Below are 24589 nucleotides of genomic sequence, written 5' to 3' on the forward strand. Positions count from 1 at the left end.
ATTTTTGAGTAAACGATCTCGGAATCGGAATTTGAAGCTTCCAACAGGTTCGTAGGATGAATTCGGACTTGGGCGTATGTCTGGATTGGGTTTTGGATGACCCGGGAGCGTTTTAGCGCCTATTGTGGAAGTTGGCATTTTTGGAAGAATTTCATAAATTTGGGTTGAAGTGAATTTCAATGTTATCAATGTCTGTTTGGGATTCCGAGTATGGGAATAGCTCCATATGGTGATTCTAGTATTGGGAGCGCGTTAGGAAGTGGATTCGGAGGTTCGTTGGTCATTTTGGAGTCATTTGGCTAAAGCTAGAAATTTGAAGGTTTTTATAAAGATTGGCCATGTGTGGCATGCATAGTATGTTTCTGGCTACGTGCAGGTTGGTTTTAACCTAGTGTACGAAGGATACTCTGGAAAAAGTTTCCAAAGTCTCCAAGAGTAAACATTCGAGGACGAATGTTCCCAAGGGGGGAGTGATGTTACACCCTATATTTTCGTATGTAAAAATGCGTCGTAAGCAAACTAATGTAGGACAAAAAAATGAGATAATATTTAAAAGTATATAAAGTAAGTTAATCATGTTACCTCTGAGGTTACAAATATTGAAGATCATGAACAACAAGTACAAAGAGGGTTGGACAGTTCAGAAGCTAAAGCAATTAAATAAAACAATGTTTCATCGAAAGTCGACAAGTTGGGAATGTTATAACATGTACCTTTGGGGTGAGACTAGGGTGATTAACATGATAAAGAGATTATGTTATGATTTATATTAATCGTATTACATCCGTGTGTTATGTTTTTAAGTCAAGCGAGTTGTGGAACAAAAGTCGATGAAAGTCATCACAAGTTACATTCATAAGTTTTACTGAAACTTTAGGTCAAATGTAACTGCAATGTTCTCCCAATATACTTAGAGTTATGGTGTGTTCCACCCATTAAATTAAAGATCTATGAGTCTATTTTCCAACGCATTAAACCATTTGTCAATACGACATCGGAGTAGAGAGATATGTGCATTTTTGCGATACTGCGCAAGCTGCTAGGTGACAAGTAGGTGTGTCACCTACTTGCTTAAATGAAAGCCCAAAAATGGGCCATTTCGGGTCGTCCAAAGAGGCCTTTTAAGGGCCTATTTTCTTCATATATTAGACTTAAAATAGAGCATAATAACCAGACATAAGCTCTGCAAAGAATCCTCCCAAAAATTTCCCATAAACCCTAATTGATTTTCTCTCCCTTTCAAGTTCCAATTGGAGGTAAAACTTAGAGTTTGAAGAACCAAGATAGGAGCTGAGTTATCCAACAAATAAGGTGAGTTTACTTCTCTCTTTCATCCATTTTTTCTGCTGTAAATTCATGGTAAGTCGTTCTATACTTGTAAGAACTCACGGGACGGTGATCGGAAGCCGTGAGTTCGAGTTATTCACTTGTAGCGGACTGTTTTGTGGACTGTTTTGTGTTGCTGTTGGGCTGCGTGTTTTATTACTATTTTGTGGAGTTTTGGAGGAGGAAGGGGGTTTATAAACACCATATAAATGTAGGGTGGTTGGCTGGTCGTTCGTCATAACATTTTCGGGTCGTTTGACACTACTACGGTGGTCGTTTTGTGTACGAAGAGATTGGGGTGTGTTGGGCTGTTTTGTAGTATTTGATGGTGTATATAGGGCTGGAAAATGATGTATATATGTTGTTATTGTTCTGTCCTTGTATTGTTGGTGTTATCTTGAAGTTGGAGGAAGGGCATATTATAGGGGAGATGCTGCCCGTTTTAATACAAAATAGGTTTGTTGTTCGTTGTGCGATAGTTGTACCTTTCGTAACTTAACGATAGTATTATTATCATTCTTGTAGATTAAGGTGCGAAGAGGTGAGTTCAACTTGGTGATTGAAAAGATTGTGATAAGGTATGTTAAGGCTAAGCCTTCATTTTGGCATGATCTCGTAGCTACATGTGTTAGTAATGAGACAAAAGAGAAGTTCATATTCATGAATTTATTCACACTATTCTAGTCTCATAAGTTACAATATTATTCCTTATCGAGACTCTATATTCAATTTTAGTATTGTCTTCTTCCAGTCAAGAGAGCAGCAAGCCTATATATACAGTATTACAGTATTTTCATTACCATCGAGCTATAATCGATGGGCAGGCCCCTATTGGGCAACCTCTGATCAGATGGAAAGTTATATACCGAGCCTACTGTGGCCGAGCGCCTATGAGCGAGCCCAGCATGGTCGAGATACATAGCCTAGTATGGCCGAGCGCCTATAAGCGAGCCTACTATGGCAGAGCAGTTATATATACCGAGCCTTATAAGGCCGTACAATTATTTTACTTACTATATTGAAGGAGTTGAGTCAGTATCAGCAGGTAAGTATATCTCCAGATCATCTTTGACTCCCAGTTAATTTCAGTTATCATATTATCAGTTCAGTTTCAGATTTCAGTTATTTTATTGCCTTACATACTCGGTACATTATTTCGTACTGACGTCCCTTTTTGGGGCGCTGCATTTTATGCGTGCAGGTTCAGACAGACAGACGGGTAGACCTCCTCAGTAGGTGTTTCCCGAGTTCTGCCTGATCGGTAAGCTCCACGTCTTTCGGAGTTGCCAGGACTAGAGTTTTGTGTACATCTTATGTATATCTGTATATATGTTATGGGTAGGTCGGGGCCCTGTTCCGATCACAGTACATCTATCAGTAGAGGCTTGTAGGCATATCCTGTTGGTTAGTGCAGTATGTTGGGTTTGTATAAATTGGTGGTTTGTCAGCTGTAGTAGCTATGACGGCCTTGTCGGCCTAGCTTTATATTGATATTTAGTTAGTGCTAGTTTCCATTCAGTTTTATATTTTGCTTCGCAAATTGTCTTGCAAGGTGGCCCCATGGCCAAAGTATGACATTATGTGTTCAGAGTCCCTTAGTCGCAATTTGGTACGCCAGGTTAGGTGAGGCACGGGGTGCTTGTCTCGCTCCTAGGTTCGGGGCGTGACAAACTTGGTATCAGAGCAGTTCTGTCCTAGGGAGTCTACAAGCCGTGTCTAGTAGGGTCTTGTTTATAGATGTGTTGTGCACCACATTATATAAGCAAGGAACTACAGGGCATTTAGGAGTTGGTTACACTTCTTTGAAATCTAAATCGTGCTATAGAACTGAGTTATAGGAAATTTGAATTAAACTTATGTGTTGGTGTTTGCATGCACAGATGACGGTGACTAGGAAGACTACGGCTAGCCAGAGGAGAGATACAGTAGTAGGTGAGGGGACCAACAGGGTACCCCCAGTAGATGGGGCCCAGTCTGAGGCTCAAGGGGAGACCCCTACTCAGCCATTACCGGCTCCTCCACCAACTACGGAGATTCCTAGGGAAACCGCACATCCAGTTCCCCCTCCACTTCCATCAGATCAGGACTTAAGGAGTGCGGTGCATTTGTTGACACAGTTGGTAGCTACCCAGCAACATGCTAGGGCATCAGCTAGTGCAGGAACTTCTGAGGGGTCTGGGAGTTCAAGGGTCCGAGAGTTTATTGCTTTGAGTCCCCCAGAGTTCACGGGGACAGATCAGAGGGAGGACCCGCAGGATTTCATAGATCAGCTTCACAGGATCTTTCGTGTTATGCATGCCACGGAGAAAGAGGCAGTTGAGCTAGCAGCTTTTCGACTCCGAGATATAGCCATCCTTTGGTATGAGGGATGGGAGAGGTCCAGGGGACGTGATACACCTCCAGCTATTTGGGAGAATTTTTCAGATGCTTTCCTTGACCAGTACTTACCGCGGGAGATCCGACAGGCTCGAGTCGATCAGTTTCTAGCCCTCAAGCAGGGTAATATGAGTGTTCGAGAGTATAGTCTCCGTTTTGACTCATTGGCCAGATATGCACCATCCATAGTTTCTACTATGCGGGACAGGATTCACAGGTTTATAGCAGGGTTAGCCCCAGAGTTAACCGAGGCATGTGCCACCGCTGCATTGCAGGATAGTATGGATATCTCCCGGATTCAGGCATTCGCCCAGAATATAGAAAGGGGTAGGCGTCGGCAGCAGGGTACAAAGAGGGCTGAGCAAGGGCAACGTAAGAGGATGAGATTTCCCAGGTCTCAGGAGCAATCTCAGGGTAGTTATAGGACCCAGTACTTCGGACGGCCACCTAGGCCTCCGCCACCTCAGTTACAGGGTTACGGGTATGACCGCTATACTCAGTCAGGACCAGGTGAGAGCTCACGGGCGTCGGGTTTGCAGCGACAACGAGGTTCTGCGCAGACATGGTCATTTCCTCCGCGGTGTGACATCTGTGGTAGAGGACACTTGGGTCAATGCCGAGCAGGTTCTGATGCTTGTTATACATGTGGGCGTCCGGGGCATATGATGCGAGATTGCCCAAATAGAGATTCTGGGGGAATGGCACAACCAGCGAGTTCAGCAACAGGATCGTCTATGTCCGTGCATCCTTCAAGGCGTGAGTCTCAGTCTTCGGCTGGTAGAGGTCGAGGCAGAGGTAGAGGTTCCAGTTCAAGTGGTAATCAGAACCGTATCTATGCTTTAGCGGGTCGACATGACCAGGAGTCTTCACCAGACGTTGTGATAGGTATATTAACCATTTGCTCTCACGATGCTTATGCTTTGATAGACCCAGGATCTACTTTATCGTATATTACCCCATTTGTCGCGAGTAAGTTTGGTATAGTGCCTGAAATACTAAGTGATCCTTTTGCGGTATCTACACCAGTCGGAGAATCGATTATTGCTAGACGGGTTTACCGAGGTTGTACGGTGACAATTTGTAGTCGTCAGACCTCAGCTGACCTAGTTGAGCTAGAGATGATGGACTTTGATGCTATCATGGGCATGGACTGGTTGGCAGCTTGCTATGCCACAGTTGATTGCCGAGCAAAGGTAGCCAAATTTCATTTTCCGGGTGAGCCAGTCCTTGAATGGGTAGGTAATACACCAACACCCAGAGGTAGGTTTATTTCCTATCTGAAGGCGAGGAAAATGATCGCAAAAGGGTGCATTTATCATATTGTGCGAGTTAGAGATGCAGATGCTGAGATACCTACACTTCAGTCTATTCCCATAGTCAAAGAGTATGCAGATGTGTTTCCAGATGAGCTTCCAGGTATTCCTCCAGAGCGAGAGATTGATTTTAGCATCGATTTGCTTCCAGGAACTCAACCAATATCCGTCCCTCCGTATAGAATGGCACCTGCCGAATTGAAGGAGTTGAAGGAGCAGTTAAAAGATTTGCTGGAGAAAGGTTACATTAGGCCCAGTACCTCACCTTGGGGTGCACCGGTACTATTTGTGCGGAAGAAAGACGGCTCGCTGAGGATGTGTATCGATTATAGGCAGTTGAACAAGGTAACTATTAAGAATAAGTATCCACTTCCAAGGATCGATGACTTGTTTGATCAGTTGCAGGGAGCTAGATGCTTTTCCAAGATTGATTTGAGGTCGGGGTACCACCAGGTCAGAGTTCGGGAAAAAGATATTCCGAAGACAGCCTTCAGGACCCGATATGGCCACTTCGAGTTCCTTGTCATGTCCTTCGGGTTGACTAATGCACCCGCTGTATTTATGGACTTGATGAATAGCCTATTCCGGCCATTTTTAGATCTGTTCGTGATAGTATTTATTGATGATATTCTGGTTTATTCCCGTTCAGAGGATGAGCATGCGGACCACCTGCGAGCGGTACTCCAAACCCTCCGTGATCGTAAGTTGTATGCTAAGTTTTCTAAATGTGAGTTCTGGTTGAAGTCTGTAGCATTCTTGGGGCATATTGTATCAGATGAAGGGATAAAGGTGGACACTCAGAAGATTGAGGCCGTGAAATCTTGGCCTAGACCTACCACTCCGACAGAGGTTCGTAGCTTTCTAGGCTTAGCAGGATACTATCGGAGGTTCGTAGAGGGTTTTTCTTCCCTTTCGGCACCATTGACGAAGTTGACACAGAAAGAAACTAAGTTTCAATGGACAGAGGCTTGTGAGCGGAGTTTCCAAGAGCTTAAGAACAAGTTGACCTCAGCTCCAGTTCTAACACTTCCAGAGGGTCTAGAGGGTTATGCCGTGTATTGTGATGCATCAGGTGTCGGGTTAGGATGTGTCCTGATGCAACATGGGAAGGTAATTGCATATGCTTCAAGGCAGTTGAGGAAGCACGAGAGGAATTATCCGACCCACGACCTCAAGTTAGCTGCGGTTGTCCATGCACTTAAGATATGGCGGCATTATTTATATGGTGTTCATGTTGATATATTTACTGATCATAAAAGCCTACAATATATTTTCAAGCAGAAAGAGTTGAATTTGCGATAGAGGCGATGGCTTGAGTTATTGAAAGATTACGATGTTAACATTCTCTACCATCCAGGGAAAGCTAATGTTGTAGCAGATGCCTTAAGTCGCCGATCTATGGGTAGCTTAGCACATGTAGAGCCTGAGAAAAGACAATTAGCTAGAGAGATTCATCAATTGGCTTCTTTGGGGGTTCGGTTAGTAGATTCTGAGGATGGTAGAGTTGTAATCCAAAACACTGCAAAATCATCCCTCATAGCTGAAGTCAAGGAAAGGCAGTACGAGGACCCAGAGTTGGTCGAGTTGAGAGAGCGAGTTCCGCAGCAGAAAAAGCCATTGTTAGAGCTCAAGGGAGATGGGGTTCTCAGATACAAGGGTCGTTTGTGTGTTCCAGATGTAGCAGGGCTACGAGACAGGATTATGTCAGAGGCACATTATTCATGGTATTCCATCCACCCTGGATCGACGAAGATGTATCATGACATTAAGGATATGTACTGGTGGAATGATATTAAGAAGAACATTGCTGAGTTTGTCGCCCAATGTACTAGTTGCCAGCAAGTGAAGGTAGAACACCAGAAGCCCGGAGGGCTAATGCAGACTATAGAGATCCCGACATGGAAATGGGAGGCGATAAACATGGACTTTATCATGGGTTTACCTCGTTCTAATCGTAAGTTCGATTCCATATGGGTGATAGTCGATAGGCTCACGAAATCAGCTCACTTCCTACCGGTCAGATCTACATATACAGCAGAAGATTATGCAAAGTTATATATTAAGGAGATAGTGCGGCTACACGGAGTACCAGTTTCTATTATATCTGACCGTGGGGCTCAGTTTACAGCACATTTTTGGAGGTCATTTCAGAGAGGTCTAGGGACTCAGGTGAATCTCAGCACAGCTTTTCATCCACAGACTGATGGACAAGCCGAGCGCACAATTCAGACGCTCGAGGATATGTTACGAGTATGTGTGTTGGATTTTAAAAGAAGTTGGGATGAACATCTACCTCTTATCGAGTTTGCATATAATAACAGTTACCACTCCAGTATCCAGATGGCTCCGTACGAGGCTTTGTATGGGCGTAAGTGCAGATCTCCTATAGGGTGGTTTGATGTTGGAGAATCTGGGTTACATGGGCCAGACCTGGTTCAGCAGGCCATAGAGAAAGTAAAGGTTATCCGGGAGCGACTGTTGACAGCTCAGAGTCGTCAGAAGTCATATTCTGACGTGCGGCGACGAGACTTAGAGTTCAGGATTAATGACTGGGTATTCTTAAAGGTATCACCTATGAAGGGCGTGATGAGGTTTGGCAAGAAAGGAAAGCTTAGCCCACGGTATATTGGGCCTTATAGGATCATTCGGAGAGTGGGCCAACTAGCTTATGAGTTAGAGTTGCCCTCAGAATTGGAGTCTGTCCATCCGGTTTTTCACGTATCTATGCTACGGAAGTGCATTGGCGATCCTACCCGAGTGGTGCCCACGGATGATGTACAGATTATAGAGGACTTGTCATACGAGGAAATTCCAGTTGCCATCCTAGACCGACAAATCCGCAATCTACGAAATAAGGAGGTAGCTTCCGTAAAGGTTTTATGGAGGAGCAAGAATGTAGAAGAGATGACGTGGGAATCGGAGGAAGAAATGAAGTCTAAATACCCCCACCTATTTCAAAATGAAGATATGGTTCGAGATGGGACGCTACAACATAGCTCTATGTAGGTTAGCAGGTCATCAGGTAAGCTTTTATTTTTCACTTTCAATATTTATGATTTACGGTCGGTGAGGCAAATTGCTGCTATTTATAAAGATTGGCCATGTGTGGCATGCATAGTATGTTTCTGGCTACGTGCAGGTTGGTTTTAACCTAGTGTACGAAGGATACTCTGGAAAAAGTTTCCAAAGTCTCCAAGAGTAAACATTCGAGGACGAATGTTCCCAAGGGGGAGTGATGTTACACCCTATATTTTCGTATGTAAAAATGCGTCGTAAGCAAACTAATGTAGGACAAAAAAATGAGATAATATTTAAAAGTATATAAAGTAAGTTAATCATGTTACCTCTGAGGTTACAAATATTGAAGATCATGAACAACAAGTACAAAGAGGGTTGGACAGTTCAGAAGCTAAAGCAATTAAATAAAATAATGTTTCATCGAAAGTCGACAAGTTGGGAATGTTATAACATGTACCTTTGGGGTGAGACTAGGGTGATTAACATGATAAAGAGATTATGTTATGATTTATATTAGTCGTATTACATCCGTGTGTTATGTTTTTAAGTCAAGCGAGTTGTGGAACAAAAGTCGATGAAAGTCATCACAAGTTACATTCATAAGTTTTACTGAAACTTTGGGTCAAATGTAACTGCAATTTTCTCCCAATATACTTAGAGTTATGGTGTGTTCCACCCATCAAATTAAAGATCTATGAGTCTATTTTCCAACGCATTAAACCATTTGTCAATACGACATCGGAGTAGAGAGATATGTGCATTTTTGCGATACTGCGCAAGCTGCTAGGTGACAAGTAGGTGTGTCACCTACTTGCTTAAATGAAAGCCCAAAAATGGGCCATTTCGGGTCGTCCAAAGAGGCCTTTTAAGGGCCTATTTTCTTCATATATTAGACTTAAAATAGAGCATAATAACCAGACATAAGCTCTGCAAAGAATCCTCCCAAAAATTTCTCATAAACCCTAATTGATTTTCTCTCCCTTTCAAGTTCCAATTGGAGGTAAAACTTAGAGTTTGAAGAACCAAGATAGGAGCTGAGTTATCCAACAAATAAGGTGAGTTTACTTCTCTCTTTCATCCATTTTTTCTGCTGTAAATTCATGGTAAGTCGTTCTATACTTGTAAGAACTCACGGGACGGTGATCGGAAGCCGTGAGTTCGAGTTATTCACTTGTAGCGGACTGTTTTGTGGACTGTTTTGTGTTGCTGTTGGGCTGCGTGTTTTATTACTATTTTGTGGAGTTTTGGAGGAGGAAGGGGGTTTATAAACACCATATAAATGTAGGGTGGTTGGCTGGTCGTTCGTCATAATATTTTCGGGTCGTTTGACACTACTACGGTGGTCGTTTTGTGTACGAAGAGATTGGGGTGTGTTGGGCTGTTTTGTAGTATTTGATGGTGTATATAGGGCTGGAAAATGATGTATATATGTTGTTATTGTTCTGTCCTTGTATTGTTGGTGTTATCTTGAAGTTGGAGGAAGGGCATATTATAGGGGAGATGCTGCCCGTTTTAATACAAAATAGGTTTGTTGTTCGTTGTGCGATAGTTGTACCTTTCGTAACTTAACGATAGTATTATTATCATTCTTGTAGATTAAGGTGCGAAGAGGTGAGTTCAACTTGGTGATTGAAAAGATTGTGATAAGGTATGTTAAGGCTAAGCCTTCATTTTGGCATGATCTCGTAGCTACATGTGTTAGTAATGAGACAAAAGAGAAGTTCATATTCATGAATTTATTCACACTATTCTAGTCTCATAAGTTACAATATTATTCCTTATCGAGACTCTATATTCAATTTTAGTATTGTCTTCTTCCAGTCAAGAGAGCAGCAAGCCTATATATACAGTATTACAGTATTTTCATTACCATCGAGCTATAATCGATGGGCAGGCCCCTATTGGGCAACCTCTGATCAGATGGAAAGTTATATACCGAGCCTACTGTGGCCGAGCGCCTATGAGCGAGCCCAGCATGGTCGAGATACATAGCCTAGTATGGCCGAGCGCCTATAAGCGAGCCTACTATGGCAGAGCAGTTATATATACCGAGCCTTATAAGGCCGTACAATTATTTTACTTACTATATTGAAGGAGTTGAGTCAGTATCAGCAGGTAAGTATATCTCCAGATCATCTTTGACTCCCAGTTAATTTCAGTTATCATATTATCAGTTCAGTTTCAGATTTCAGTTATTTTATTGCCTTACATACTCGGTACATTATTTCGTACTGACGTCCCTTTTTTGGGGGCGCTGCATTTTATGCGTGCAGGTTCAGACAGACAGACGGGTAGACCTCCTCAGTAGGTGTTTCCCGAGTTCTGCCTGATCGGTAAGCTCCACGTCTTTCGGAGTTGCCAGGACTAGAGTTTTGTGTACATCTTATGTATATCTGTATATATGTTATGGGTAGGTCGGGGCCCTGTTCCGATCACAGTACATCTATCAGTAGAGGCTTGTAGGCATATCCTGTTGGTTAGTGCAGTATGTTGGGTTTGTATAAATTGGTGGTTTGTCAGCTGTAGTAGCTATGACGGCCTTGTCGGCCTAGCTTTATATTGATATTTAGTTAGTGCTAGTTTCCATTCAGTTTTATATTTTGCTTCGCAAATTGTCTTGCAAGGTGGCCCCATGGCCAAAGTATGACATTATGTGTTCAGAGTCCCTTAGTCGCAATTTGGTACGCCAGGTTAGGTGAGGCACGGGGTGCTTGTCTCGCTCCTAGGTTCGGGGCGTGACAATTTCGATATTGTTTTATGTGATTTGAAGGCTAGACTAAGTTCGTAATGTATTTTGGGACGTGTTGGTATAATTGGTTGAGGTCCCGAGGGCTTCGGTGTGTCTCGGATCGGTTCGGACGGATATTGGACTTTGAGGAATTACTGGTTTCTGGGCATCTGGTTTCCTATTCCGCGATCGCAAAGCAAGGGCCGCGATCGCGAAGGGTTAAGTGGACTGGTGGGATTTTTACTCTATGCAATCACGTATAGTAGTTAGTGTTCGTGGAGGGTCGAGCTGGAGGTTCTTCGCGTTCGCATCGGGGCCATCACGAATGCGCTGTGTTATAAGGGCTGGCCCGTTTGGTGAAGGTTTTTCTATGTGATCGCATTGCAGGGTTCGCGATCACGAAAGGGGAAAGGGCTGAGTAGTGCGATTGCGTTCGCGAAAGAGAAGCTTTTAGGCAGCTGTTGATTGGCCTTCGCGATCGCGAGTGGATTTTCGGGTTCGCGAAGGGGAAAGACCTGGGCAGTGTTCTTTTAAAATTGAGGTTTGGCTCATTTGCACTTCATTTTCTCCATGGAAGCCGGTCTTGGAGCTCCATCTTCATCATCTATGTCAAGGTAAGTGATTCTCACCTATTGCAAGTTAAATACATGGTTTATATAAGGATTTAGACGTGAAACTTTGTAGAAATTTGAAATTTTGAAGAAAAACCTAGAAATTGGTATTTGTTTTGAATTTGACCACGAATTTGGGTAAGGAATTGAGAACAAATTATATATTTGAGTTCGTAATGCTATGGGTAATGTTTATCTTCAAAATTTTTCGGAATCCGGGCACATGGGCCCGAGGGTGATTTTATCAATTTTTCGACCGGAGTTGAAAATTGTAGTAAATTGAATTGTTATGAGTATTAGAGTATATTTTCATTGGTATGCACATTGTTTGGCTAGTTTTGGAGCTTTGGGCAATGGTTTGAGGTGTTAGAGTGGCGTTGGAGACGGTTATGGAATTTAGGAGCGAGGTAAGTCTCTTTTCTAACCTTATAAGAGGGAATTAACCCCATAGGCAAACTAAATTATTGTGTGCTTCTATTTTTGGGGGCTACGTACGCACGAGGTGACGAGAGTCTGTGTGTAGCTACTAGCTATGCCTGTTTTCGGGTAGTTTTAGGACCACATCATGCCTTGTTGATATTGTTATTGATTTATGTTTATTGTCTGCCTCGAGAGGGAGCGAGATTGAGTTTGCATACTAAATGTTTTGAAAGGAATTGAAATTTAAGAACTTAAGATTTAAAAGGTTTCATTTGAACTTCGTAATTTAGAAAAGGATTGAGTAATGCTATAATAGCTTAAGAAATCTATGTGTAATCGTGTCGCATGTATGTTTCGCGAGCGGTGTAATTTCCCTAAAAGGCTACAAGCTGAATTTCCCATATTTTGAAAAGAATCAAGAAAGAGTTATAATTTTAATGTTAAATTTATATTTGACCGCGTCACAATTCTAATCCGCGAGCGGGGAGATTCCTTAAATTTATATTTGACCGCGTCGCAAGTATGATCCATGAGCGTGGAGATTCCTTAAATTTATATTTGACCGCGTCACACGTATGATTCGTGAGCGGGGTATTTCCTTCTACCACTCTTATGGGATCGGGTCGTGCACTTCGACAGGATTTATGTACCACACTCTCATGGGAGCGGGCCGTTCGCCTCGGCAGGTTAATAGATGCATCTATGGTTCACGTCGTTCGACACTCGGCAATGCACAATGTACTTTTATGTTGGATCGGGTCGTACGCCTCGGCATTTCTCTCTCTCTCTCTCTCTCTCTATATATATATATATATATATATATATATATATATATATATAAAATCCTCATGGAACCGTGCGTAACGTTTGGCAAGAAGCCAGTGTATCTGAGGGTTTTTTCCTGATTCGGATTATGACAACCTCTTTGATGAAATCCACTATATCTATACATATGCTCCATTTACGGAAGGGACTTGCTAGTTGAGAGCTTGAGTAAATTGTAAAGAGGAAAATTGTACTACGTATTTTATACTTGTTTGTTTCATATATTTAATCAGTCACATATTCATTCACTTTCTTAATGTACCTGATAATATTGGACCACTAGTAAGTGTCGAAGTCGACCCCTCGTCACAACTTCTTTGGGGTTAGGCGGGATACTTATTGGGTACGCGTTAATTTACGTACTCATGTTATACTTGCTGCACATTTTTGTGCAGGTACACATATGTTAGCGGCCTTGTGGGCACAGAGGCGCGATTATGGCGGGGATTTAGGTGAGATGCATTCTATACGACGCACCGCAGCCAGCAGAGTCTCCTTCAGAGTATTGTATTTTCTTTCCTGTCCAAGTTGTATTTCGGACAGTTATTGTATTTTATTTTAAATTTCTAGAAAAGGCTCATGCACTTGTGACATCGGGTTCTACGATAATTATGGGATGTTCACTATTGGAATTGAAAAACATTGTTATTTATTCTGTAAATTTATCTTATACAAAATAAATTGAAGTAAATTTACGATTTCAAAAATATTAAAATGAGGATTTAATTAAGTATTTATTGTTGTCTTGCCTGACAGTGGAGTTCGGCACCATCACGACCTTTATGGATTTTGGGTCGTGACATCACCCTTTGTGCTTTAACTCTCTTTTGGCACGGCATCGCCATTCGTCCTTTTACACTCTCTGAAAATGACACGGCATCAGCCTTCGTGCTTTTACACTTACAAATGGCACGGCAACACCCTTCATGCTTTTACACTCTTCCTTACCATGACAATCATATTATAAATAATAAAAACGGCACGACATCACCCTTCGTGCTTTTACACTCTTCCTTACCATGAAAATAATAATATAAATTCGGAAGAGTATTTAAATGCGGGTGATTTACACTTATCAATCAATTCAATACCATAATACCGACTTCACCATTCCAAAATATTCAACAATAATTAAATGAATAATAATTTCACGAATAATGATCAAATAATTAATAATAAACTTAAGCAGGAATATCTTAATTAAATAGGCAATTATTCACAATAAACAAATTTCACCCGCATGCTTTGACTCAACAACAATGCATAAATACTTGTCACCTCACATATACGGTGTACCCGCACATTAAATCACGTAGGTAATAGAAAAATAAGTCCTACTCTCTCAAGTCAAGGCTAACCACGACACTTACCTCGCTTTGCAACCAAATTAAAGAATCCAATAAACCTTTACCTCGCGAATTCGTGTCTGAAATCCTCAAATCTAGTTATAAACAATTCAATATACTCAATACAAATCGTAGGAATTAAGTCCATATGAATTTACTAATTTTCTAGATTAAAATTCGAAATTCATCTAAAAAAACAATAGTGGGGCCCACGTCTCAAATCTCAGAAAAACTTACAAAATCCGAACACCCGTTCCGAGATGAGTCCAACCATATAAAAATTATCAAATTGCGGTGTAAAAAATGGACCTTCAAATCTTAATTTTTCGTTTTGGAAAGTTTACAAAAATTCCAATTTCTTCCATCTAAATCCGAAATAAATGATGAATATAGACATGGATTTATGAAATATAATCACTTTTGGTTATAGAACACTTATCCAATTCAAAGTCATAAAAAATCTCTTTGAAATCGCCTAAATCCGAGACTCAAAACTCAAAAATGAGTAAAAATGGCTAACTCCCGATTTTAAAGCATTTTGTCCAGCATTTTCGCATCTGCGGACTTATTTTCACATCTGCAAGCTCGCATTTGCAAGAAAAATCTCGCATCTGCAAAATGGCTTATCCAGCGTGTGTCCGCATCTGCGGAACTTGAACCGCATTTGCGGCTGCACAGAAGTGCATGAAGGAGCCGCAGAAGTGGTGCCACACCTATGCTCCAAAAGTCGTAGGTGTGAAACACGAGAACCTGAACTGGTAGTTTTTGCAAAAATTATCTGAAACATGTCCGAAACTCACCCGAGCCACTCGGGACCTCGTCCAATTATCCCAACAAGTCCCGTCACATAATACGGACATACTTGGGGTCTCAAATCACATCAAACAACATCTAAATTACAATTCACACCTCGATTCGAACTTAAGAGTTTCAAACTTTTTCATTTACCAAAACTTATGCCGAAACATGTTAAATGAATCCGTAATGACTTCAAATTTGGCACACAAGTCATAAATGACATAACAGAGCTATTCAAATTTTTGGAATCAGATTCCGGCTCCGATATCAAAAATTCAAATCCGTGGTCAAACTTTAGAAATCTTTAGCCTTTAAATTTCTAATTTCTCTTAAATAACCATAACTTGAGCTAGGGATCTCCAAATTAAATTCCGAGCTTACGCCCAACTCCTAAATTACGATACGGACCTACCAGAACTGTCAAAACACTGATCCGGATTTGTTTTCTCAAAATGTTGACCAAAGTCAACTCAATAGAGTTTTTACGGCTCTATTTCACATTTTAATCCATTTTTCACATAAAAACTTTCCGAAAACTCATACGGATTGCACACGCAAGTCAAGGAATAATAAATAGTGCTTTCCAAGGTGTTAGAACATAGAATTAATTATTAAATTTAAAGATGACCTTTTGGGTCATTATAATATCATACATGCATGGTGAGACAACTTAGAGAATCTCGCCTCATAATCGGTCACTGACATCTGACCCTGCTGGAGCTGCTCAAACTAAAACTGCAACTCTTCCCTCAGAGAGGGTGGAATATACCTATCTTATAATAGGCGTGCAAACTGGTCCCAAGTCATGGGAGGAGAACCTGCCGGTCTACCAAGAAGATAAGACTGCCACCACCTACGGGCCCTGCCCTCCAGTTGGAAAGTAGTAAAATCCAACCCGTGGGACTCTAATATCCTCATGTTGTGCAGTTTGTCCCTGAACCGATCAATAAAGTCCTGGGAATCCTCATGTCACTCACCTCCAATGACAGGAGGGTGTAGCCTAGTCCATCTATCCAATAGCTTTCGGGGCTCGCCGGCCGCAGCTGGTCTAGGCTCAGGTGACGCTGCTGCAACTGGATGGGCACCACACACGGGTAGTGCACCCGAAGTCTGATATACGGAAGTCGCATATCCTAGAGCTTGAGCAGTAAGGGTATGTGGTTGGGTCTACTAAAAATAAACCAACCTGGGTCATAGAATCCATGAATCGTAGCATATGGCCCACGACCTCCTGAAATTCTGGTGCTGACATGAAATCTACCGAGGTTGGCTCTGCTGCGGGAACCTCGCCCTGCTCCTCAATAATGGGATCCTGCACTAGATCCGCTGGTGGTGAAACTAGGCAACTCTGGGACGTCCTCGTCCCCTACCTCGGGTAGGTGCCCTCCCCCGACTTCTGCCTCAACCTCTAGAAATAGGGGTAGCAGCCCTTCCCGGGTTTGGAACATTTTCCATGCGCGTTCTCACCATCTGTGAGAGAATAAGAGAGGAAACTTAGTACACCATCAACTGCACGATATGAGATGAATAAAGAATAGTTTCCTAACACCATATAGCCTCTCGAAGATAAGTACGGACGTCTCCGCACCGATCCGCAAGACTCTATTAGGCTTGCCCATAACTTGTGAGACCTACGTGAACCTAGTGCTCTGATACCATGTTGTCATGAACCAATTCTATAATAGGCTGTGATGGCGCCTAACGCCACCGCTAGGCAAGCCAACTGTGAACTAGTCACGCGGTTTCCTATTTTTAACAAATTTTCTAAGTAATAAAAGTTTCCATAAATTAAAAAGATTTGAGAAATAATAGATCTAAAACAAATAATACGAAAGCAACTTAGTGCAATCATAATCATAGAATATAGCCAAAACTACAATTCTACTAGTGTGTGCCAAGACCTGGTGTCACAAGTGTATGAACATCTAATAGAATATACAAAAGAATACTAGTCTACTATCCAAAGCGAAATAGATAGAAAAATACAATCAAAAGAAAGGCTCTGGCTGCTGCAGAACGGGCTCAGATGGCAGCTCACCGCGAAGCCTCGAAGTGTTAATGAATTGTGCGCGCCAGACTGATATCCAGATGCACCTGCCTCAGATCCTGCATATTTAAGTGCATAAGTGTAGCGTGAGTACATAAACAATATGTACCCAGTAAGTATCCAGTCTAACCAAGAAGAAATAGTGACAATGGGTCGACTTTTACACTTACTATGGGCTAACAATAATATGTCAAATTATTTTTAATTAAGCATGGATTACAAGAAGAATACTGAAAACTCAATAACAGGAAGCAATAAATAATCCCTTCACAAATATTAAGTCCCAATTTGTTTTTCATCATTTAACAATTTATATCTCAAGCCAAAGAAGCAATATCGATTATCATTGGTTCCAAAGATTTATCATGCGCAAATTACGTCGAGATCGTACGGCCCGATCCAACATAATATTTAAACTATGCACAGCCGAGGGTCGAACAACACGAACCATAGATGCATCTATCTGCTACTGAGGTGTTCAGACCGCTCCACAAATAGAAAATATTTTAAAGAATACACCAATTCTCAATAACAATCAAGTGTTCTATTCACAACTTCAAGTAAGTGAAATTTTAATTCTTTTATCAGGTTTCAAATGACTTAAGCAATTAAGTTAACAAGTAGGGTATAAACTTTGTAAGTATAGCATGATATGAGTCCTAGACTACCCGAACAATAGCATAATTAGTAGCTACGTACGGACTCTCGTCACCTCGTGCTTACGTAGCCTCCACAAATAGAAGCACATATTAATTCAATTCACCTATGGGGTTAATTTCCTCTTACAAGGTTAGAAAAGAGACTTACCTCACCTCAAAGCCTACTTTCCTGTCCAAGATTATGCTCAAACCCTCAATTTGGTGTCGAACAATCCAAAATTAATCAAACAGTATATATACTAAACAATATATGTTCAAACGTTCATATTCCAACTATTAAAGTGATTACACCCAACTCTAAATGAAAGATTCCTAAAATTCACCCCTGGCCCACGTGCTCGGATTCCAGAAATATTTGAAGAAAGTTGTTACCCATAACCTCACGAACTCAAATATATGATTTTTACTACACTCCATAACCAATTTCGTGGTCAAATCTAATTTTTATCCAAAACCAAGGTTTTCATCTAAACCCTTGATTTCACCAATTTTTACATGTTAATCTACTCATTATCTATGTATTTAACTCATGTTATGTAGAAATTACTCACCTCAAAGTGCTAGGTGAAAACCCCCTTCCAAGAGCTCCAAATATCGCCCAAGAGATGAAAGAACATGAACTAAATGGCCTAGTCCCGCATTTAATAGAGTTGTGCACAGGTCTCAGATGTAGAATTTGCGACACCTAGTTCACAAATGCGAAGGTCGCAAATGCGACAAATCCATCACAAATGCGAACGTGGTCTTCTACTGCCAAGGCCGCAAATGCGACCAAGGAGTCGTAAATGCGAACACTGTTGAGATCACAAATGCGACCAAAGTGTTGCAAATGCGAATACTGCCCAGGTCATGCTTCTTCACAATTGTGAAACCTTTCTCGCAAATTCTAGGTTCGCAAATGCGAACAAATTCTCTCATTTATGAGACCTGCAATAGCTGCCAAGAAACACCAAAAAAAACAGAAGTTTTCTCATCCTCCTGAACGTCCGAAACTCACTCGAGCCCTCGGGGCTCCATACCAAACACACACACAAGGCTAACAACATCATACAAACTCGCTCGAGCGATCGAAACACTGAAATAACATCAGAAACCATGAATCGGATGCCAAAACGCATGGATTAACTCATGAACTCAAAAACTTCTAAAAATACTCCCGCGCGTCCGATTCTTATCAAATCAACTTGGAATGACTCCAAATTTTGCGTGCAAGTCTTAAATGACATTACAGACCTACTCAAACTTTCGTAACTGGAATCCGAACTCGATATCAAAAAGTTCACCCTCGGTCAAACTTTCCAAAAACTTCAAATTTCCATTTTTGCCAAATGACCCCGAAACGACCTACGGACCTCCAAATTCACTTCCGGACGCGCCCCTAAGTCCAGAATTACCATACGGAGCTATTCCCAGGCTTGAAATCCCAAACATATGTCTATAATGAAAAAATTCACTTCAACCCAAACTTATGAAATTCACCCAAAATGCCAACTTTCACTATTAGGCGCTGAAATGCTCCCAGTCATCCAAAACTTGATCTGAACAGACGCCCAAGTCTGAAATCATCATACGAACCTATTGGAACCGTCAAATCCCGATTCCAAGGTCGTTTACTCAAAATGTCGACCGAAGTCAAACTTAGCCTTTTAAGCCAACTTTAAGGGACTAAGTATTCCGATTTTAATCCGAACCCTTCTAAATCCCGAACTAACCATCCCCGAAAGTCATAAAATAGTACAAGCATGTACGGGAAGTCTTATTTAGGGGAACATGGTTCTAGAAAGAAAAAATGACTGGTCGGGTCATTACATAAGATGTCTAATTGTCACCAATTAATCAACTAAAACCCCACATATATATATTGTTGTAGGAACAAGCTAAATGATTATTTAGATCAATTGTATAATTATTATGCAAATATAATTGATGATGATGCTAATAATATAGGCAATGTTAATCTCACTTTTCATTGTACTACTTCTACTTCAACATCGGCTACTATGGATGAAGATGAAGGCCTTGATGATTTTAATATTTGGTTTACATTTTCTTTCACTCAAACTAGTAGCAGGTACATTGATGAACTTCAATTCTACTTGCAAAAGCAAACGGAGCCTCGCACAAAGGAATTTTCACCGTTGGCATGGTGGCGTGAAAATGATAAGCAATTTCATGTTCTTTCCGCAATGGCTCGGGACGTGCTAAATGTGCAAATTTCAGTCGTTGCGTTAGAGAGCGCATTTGGTCAGGAAAGACAACAACTAGGAGACACTTGTCATTCATTAGAAAACAAAGCTTTAGAAGTTTTAGTATGTTCAGAGAGAAGAAATCAAGGATGTGAATATGTTGATAAACCAGAAGTGTCACGACCCGAAATTTCCCACCGACGGGACCGTGATGGCGCCTAACATTTCACTTATTAGGCAAGCCAACGTTAGAAAATCGTTAAACTAATTCCTTATTTCCATTCAGTAAATAACAATAACTAACTAAGATGAAATATAAGAGGTGTGAAATTTTATAAAACTGTATTAATTACTACCACCCGGATATGGAGTCACAATTCACGAGCATTCTAGAATTTACAACAAGTAATAGTCTGAAAGAAATACAACTGTATGAACGAAAGAAAACGGTAAGACATAAAGGATAGATGGGGACTTCAAGGTCTGTGAACGCCGACAAATCTACCTTGAGTCTCCGGACAACGGACCAGTAGCAAATCTCGATCAACCTGAGTCGGCATCAAAATCTGCACAGAAAGTGCAGAGTGCAGCATCAGTACAACTGACCCCATGTACTGGTAAGTGTCGAGCCTAACCTCGACGAAGTAGTGACGAGGCTAAGATGAGACACTCACATATAACCTGAACAGTATAATCGTGCTAGGGGCAACAACAATAAGTAAAACAATAATGCAAAAATAATGGGAGGGAAACAAATAGTGGGGGAAATACAACATAAAAAGTGAGAATACTGAAAGGACATAATTAAATCGGAAATCCTTAAACGAATTGAGCAATCAAGACAGCAAGGAAAACTGCATGGCATAACCCTTCGTGCTTTTACTCTCAACCTCACCAAGTAATAAATAAGATTGCACGGTATCACCCTTCATGCTTTTACTCTCTTTTTCACAATATAAATAAATCATGCACGGCATCACCTTTCGTGCTTTTACTCTCAACCTCACCAAGTAATAAATAAGATTGCACGGTATCACCCTTCGTGCTTTACACTCTTCCTCACAATATAAATAAATCATGCACGGCATCACCCTTCGTGCTTTACACTCTTCCTCACAATTCATAGAATCAATAACAACGGATAAAGAGAAGTTTCACAAGAAATCAATATTTCATCAATGACTAATTTCAATATTTTATCAACCTTGGTGGAACCGGGTACAAGTCTCTCAACATTTCAACAACAACAGTAAGCATGGCTAACAAGATTTAAGATTTACAAACTCACAAGAAAATGGAATTTCACTCGCATGTTGTAACTCGACCACAACATATAGATACTCGTCACCTCAACTATACATCGTATTAAACAACAAAACACATACGGACACGACACTTACCTCGCTCCGGAGATCACTAAATTCTCAATCACGGCTTTTCCTTTGGAATTCACCTCCAAACCACTCGTATCTATTCAAAAATGACCCAATAATATCAAATATTGTTAAAGGAATCAATTATATTTCCTAAGTTAAATTCTTCCAATATTTCCTCCAAAAGTCGAAAAATCGACCCTAGGCCCGCTTGGTCAAAACCCGAGGTTCAGACCAAAATCTTTTACTCATTCACTCCCGAGTTTTGGAATCCGATCTCAAATTGGATTCTAAATCCTCAAATTTCGAAATTCCTAAGTTCTACCCAAAAATCCTAATTTCACCATAAATATTTTAGATTCTAGGTTGAAATCTTGTTATAAGATGTAAAAAAATTGAAAGAAAAGAGTTAGGAATCACCTGTAACACTCCTCAAATCTATAAAAGTTTTAACACACGCTAAATATAGAATTTAATATTTTTTTTAATCTTGCCTTAAGTGCATAAAAAAAATTATACTTCTATTATGGATTTAAACCCTTGTGATTGACTTTTGAGTTACTTCCCTATTTATAAATAATTGGATATACAAATAGGGAATATTAATAAAGTTGATATTATTAGTTATTAGAAGTGAGTATCATTAAATACTAGTTAAGTCAAAAAAATAAAGAGAAGGCAATAAAACAAAAAAAAAAGGAGTCACGTGACTAACCCATAAAGTAGGTATTGAAAGGAAAACAAAGGGCTTAATGCCTTTAAGAAAACAAAAAGCATTCTGTTTCTCACACACACAAAAGACTTAAAGCCTTAATCGAACAAACCTCTGTTCATTCACAGGCGGAAGGCTAAAAAGCCTAATTCAAAATAGAGAAACAGAACATTGTTTTGTTCACGCAGCAAGCACAAAGGCTACGGAACTTAAACACGCAGGCAACGAAAATTCTAGGGTTCTTTACAAATCACTAATTCTTGAACTCAGGTATATAAAATTTTCTATTATCAATTATCCTAAAGTAGTGGTAGGTAAGAATTGAATAGTTAATTTCCTTCTTTCTCTGTATCAAAATTAAATTTTATGTTTAGGTATGAAACTTTAAAATTAATTCAAATACACTGGTTGTTGTAGAATCAATTGTTTGATGGGTATAAATCGGACCTGGGCCTACGTATTGGCTCAAGGATTTTTGAGGTGAGTTGATATAACCCTTTACTAAGGTGGTTTAACTCACAAAAGAACGCATACAAGGTGTTTGATGAATTGCTTAAAAGAGTTAATATGTACTTAATTGGAGCTATTGAGTAACTATTAACTTAGAATTGTTCTAGCTAAAGTTTAGATGATTTATTATGATATATGTGCATAAATTTTCATATTTTTGTGTTATTCTTATATGCCATTTTCATGTTGAAAATTAATGAAAAAGCAAGAATCTTTAGAAATACTTTTAAATGTTTATTTCATTCTTATGCCATGCTTTACAATTAAGGATACCGGTATGAGTATGCATAGGATGTTTTAGAAAAGATTTAGACTTGAAAAATCACAAGAAGAAGTTTTAGAAAGAAAAGATTTTTGGGAGTATCCTCTATTCTGAGAAGGAGTCATCGTCCAGGCCGAGGGTCCTGACCAAGGCGTTGACTTCCTGAAACTACTTGTGCCAAAGTAGGGAGCACACAAGCCGAGGGTCTCGTTGCTGAGAATTTGCCTAGCCAAGTTAAGGTATAGCACATACTGAGAACCATGAAGCGAGTGGCACCTTGTGGATTGGGCCTATTCGATCAGGTTGGGATCGAACCCGTGCTGATCACACGATGACTGAAACAGAATTAAGTCTGGATAGTTGGAACTCCCAAAGTATAAAGTGATGTATTTTTATTTTTTTTAAAAGAAAAAAAGAAAGAATTTCTTTTAGAATATTCATAAACTGCTATTATGCAATTATTTTAGAATTGTTCTTATAAGCTTTATGTTTTACATGCATTTAGAATCTTTGCTTGTAATGTATATGTTATTAAAGTTTCGTCCCTGTCGTTGAGAGTCACTGAGTACAATGGATGGTACTGACGTTCTCTTTTGGGAACCTACGTTGGTCTGCGGTACAACGTAGGAACCGGTTTTGCAGGCGAGCAGGCTACGGGTTAGGACTTCCCTCACTTCCAGTGCTATTGGTGAGCTCCGCTGTTGTTCATGGAGTACTTCTTAGTGTCATCTTTATTTAGCTATTTCTTTGTTCACTTAGTGAACTGGCCAGGAAATCTCATGTCCTGAGCAGTGCGTCAGTTTATCAGTAGAGGCTTCATAGACACAGTCAGTGGGTTAAGATTAAGATCTTTTTGATAATAATTTAGTAGTATTTCAGTAGTTACTACGAATAAAGTTTTGGAGTTGATTTATTTTAAATATTTAAATTAATCAAAAGTATTTGGTTAAAGTATTGCCTTGTTGCATATAAAGTTTGAAGTTATAATAGATTTGGTAAGCACAGATGGTTCGCTCGGTCATGTTTAGTGATCGGGTGCCCGTCACGACTTGTTCAGAAAATGGGTCGTGACATCACCTACCTATGAGTTGGGGAAGATTTGGACTTTGGAAAATCGCCTCTTAATGTTTAGGGTTCGAAATATTGAAGAATGAAATGAAAACTCCCGTCTAAGTCCAAAGTTATCAGCTGCGGACATCACATTTGCGACCTGAGCTTTGCAATTGTGAAGCTCGCAAATGCGAAGGGGTCATCGCAAATGCGAGGTCTTTCACATTTCTGCTGCCTTCGCAATTGCGAAGAATATATCGCGATTGCGACAAATGGCCCATCGCATTTGCGAACATACCCTTCCCCAGACCCCCATCGCAATTGCGAATATAATCTTGCAAATGCGAGAACATGCTGGCCCAGGCCTTCTTTGCAATTGCGATAGATACCTCACAATTGCTAGGCCCGGTTATTTCGCATTTGCGAAGCCTGATCTCGCAATCAGAGGCCTGCAACAGGTTCAGTTATACCAGCAAAATTTTCTAGGTTCAAACCATCCCGTGGCCTATCCGAAACTCACCCGAGCCCTTGGGGATCAAAACCAAACATGCACACAAGTCTAAAAACATAATACGAACTTGCTCGCGCGATTAAATCTCCAAAACAACACCTACAACTCTGAATTTAGCACCAAATCAAATGAAATTCTCAAGAACACTTTAAAATTCATATCTTCTCAACTGGACGTCCGAATCACGTCAAATCAACTCCGTTTATCACCAAATTTCACAGACATACCTTAAATATAATAACCTGTACCGGGCTCCAGAACCAAAATACGGACCCGATGCTAACAATGTCAAATATCAATCAATTCTTAAAAACAAATAATTTTCAAACTTTTAATTTTCATCCAAAATTCATAACTCAAGCTAGGGACCTCCAAATTTGATTCTGGGCATACGCCCAGGCCCTATAATTCGATACGGACCTACTGGGTCTGTTTAACAAAAATGTTGACCGAAGTCAACTAAAATCAACTTTTAAGGTAAAAATTCTTATTTTCATCAGTTTTCAACATAAAAGCTT

General features: G+C 40.4%; 1 long non-coding RNA gene across 1 annotated transcript; it reads left to right on the plus strand.

Moving 5' to 3' along the window:
* The first annotated feature begins 21815 nt into the window (after positions 1-21815).
* On the plus strand, positions 21816-23464 carry LOC138896687 (uncharacterized). The gene is made up of 3 exons (XR_011410079.1): positions 21816-22008; positions 22156-22218; positions 23138-23464. It is a non-coding gene; the product is annotated as an uncharacterized lncRNA (long non-coding RNA).
* The last annotated feature ends 1125 nt before the right edge of the window (positions 23465-24589 follow it).

Source organism: Nicotiana tomentosiformis, chromosome 8 (genome assembly GCF_000390325.3).
Source record: "Nicotiana tomentosiformis chromosome 8, ASM39032v3, whole genome shotgun sequence".
Taxonomy (NCBI): domain Eukaryota; kingdom Viridiplantae; phylum Streptophyta; class Magnoliopsida; order Solanales; family Solanaceae; genus Nicotiana; species Nicotiana tomentosiformis.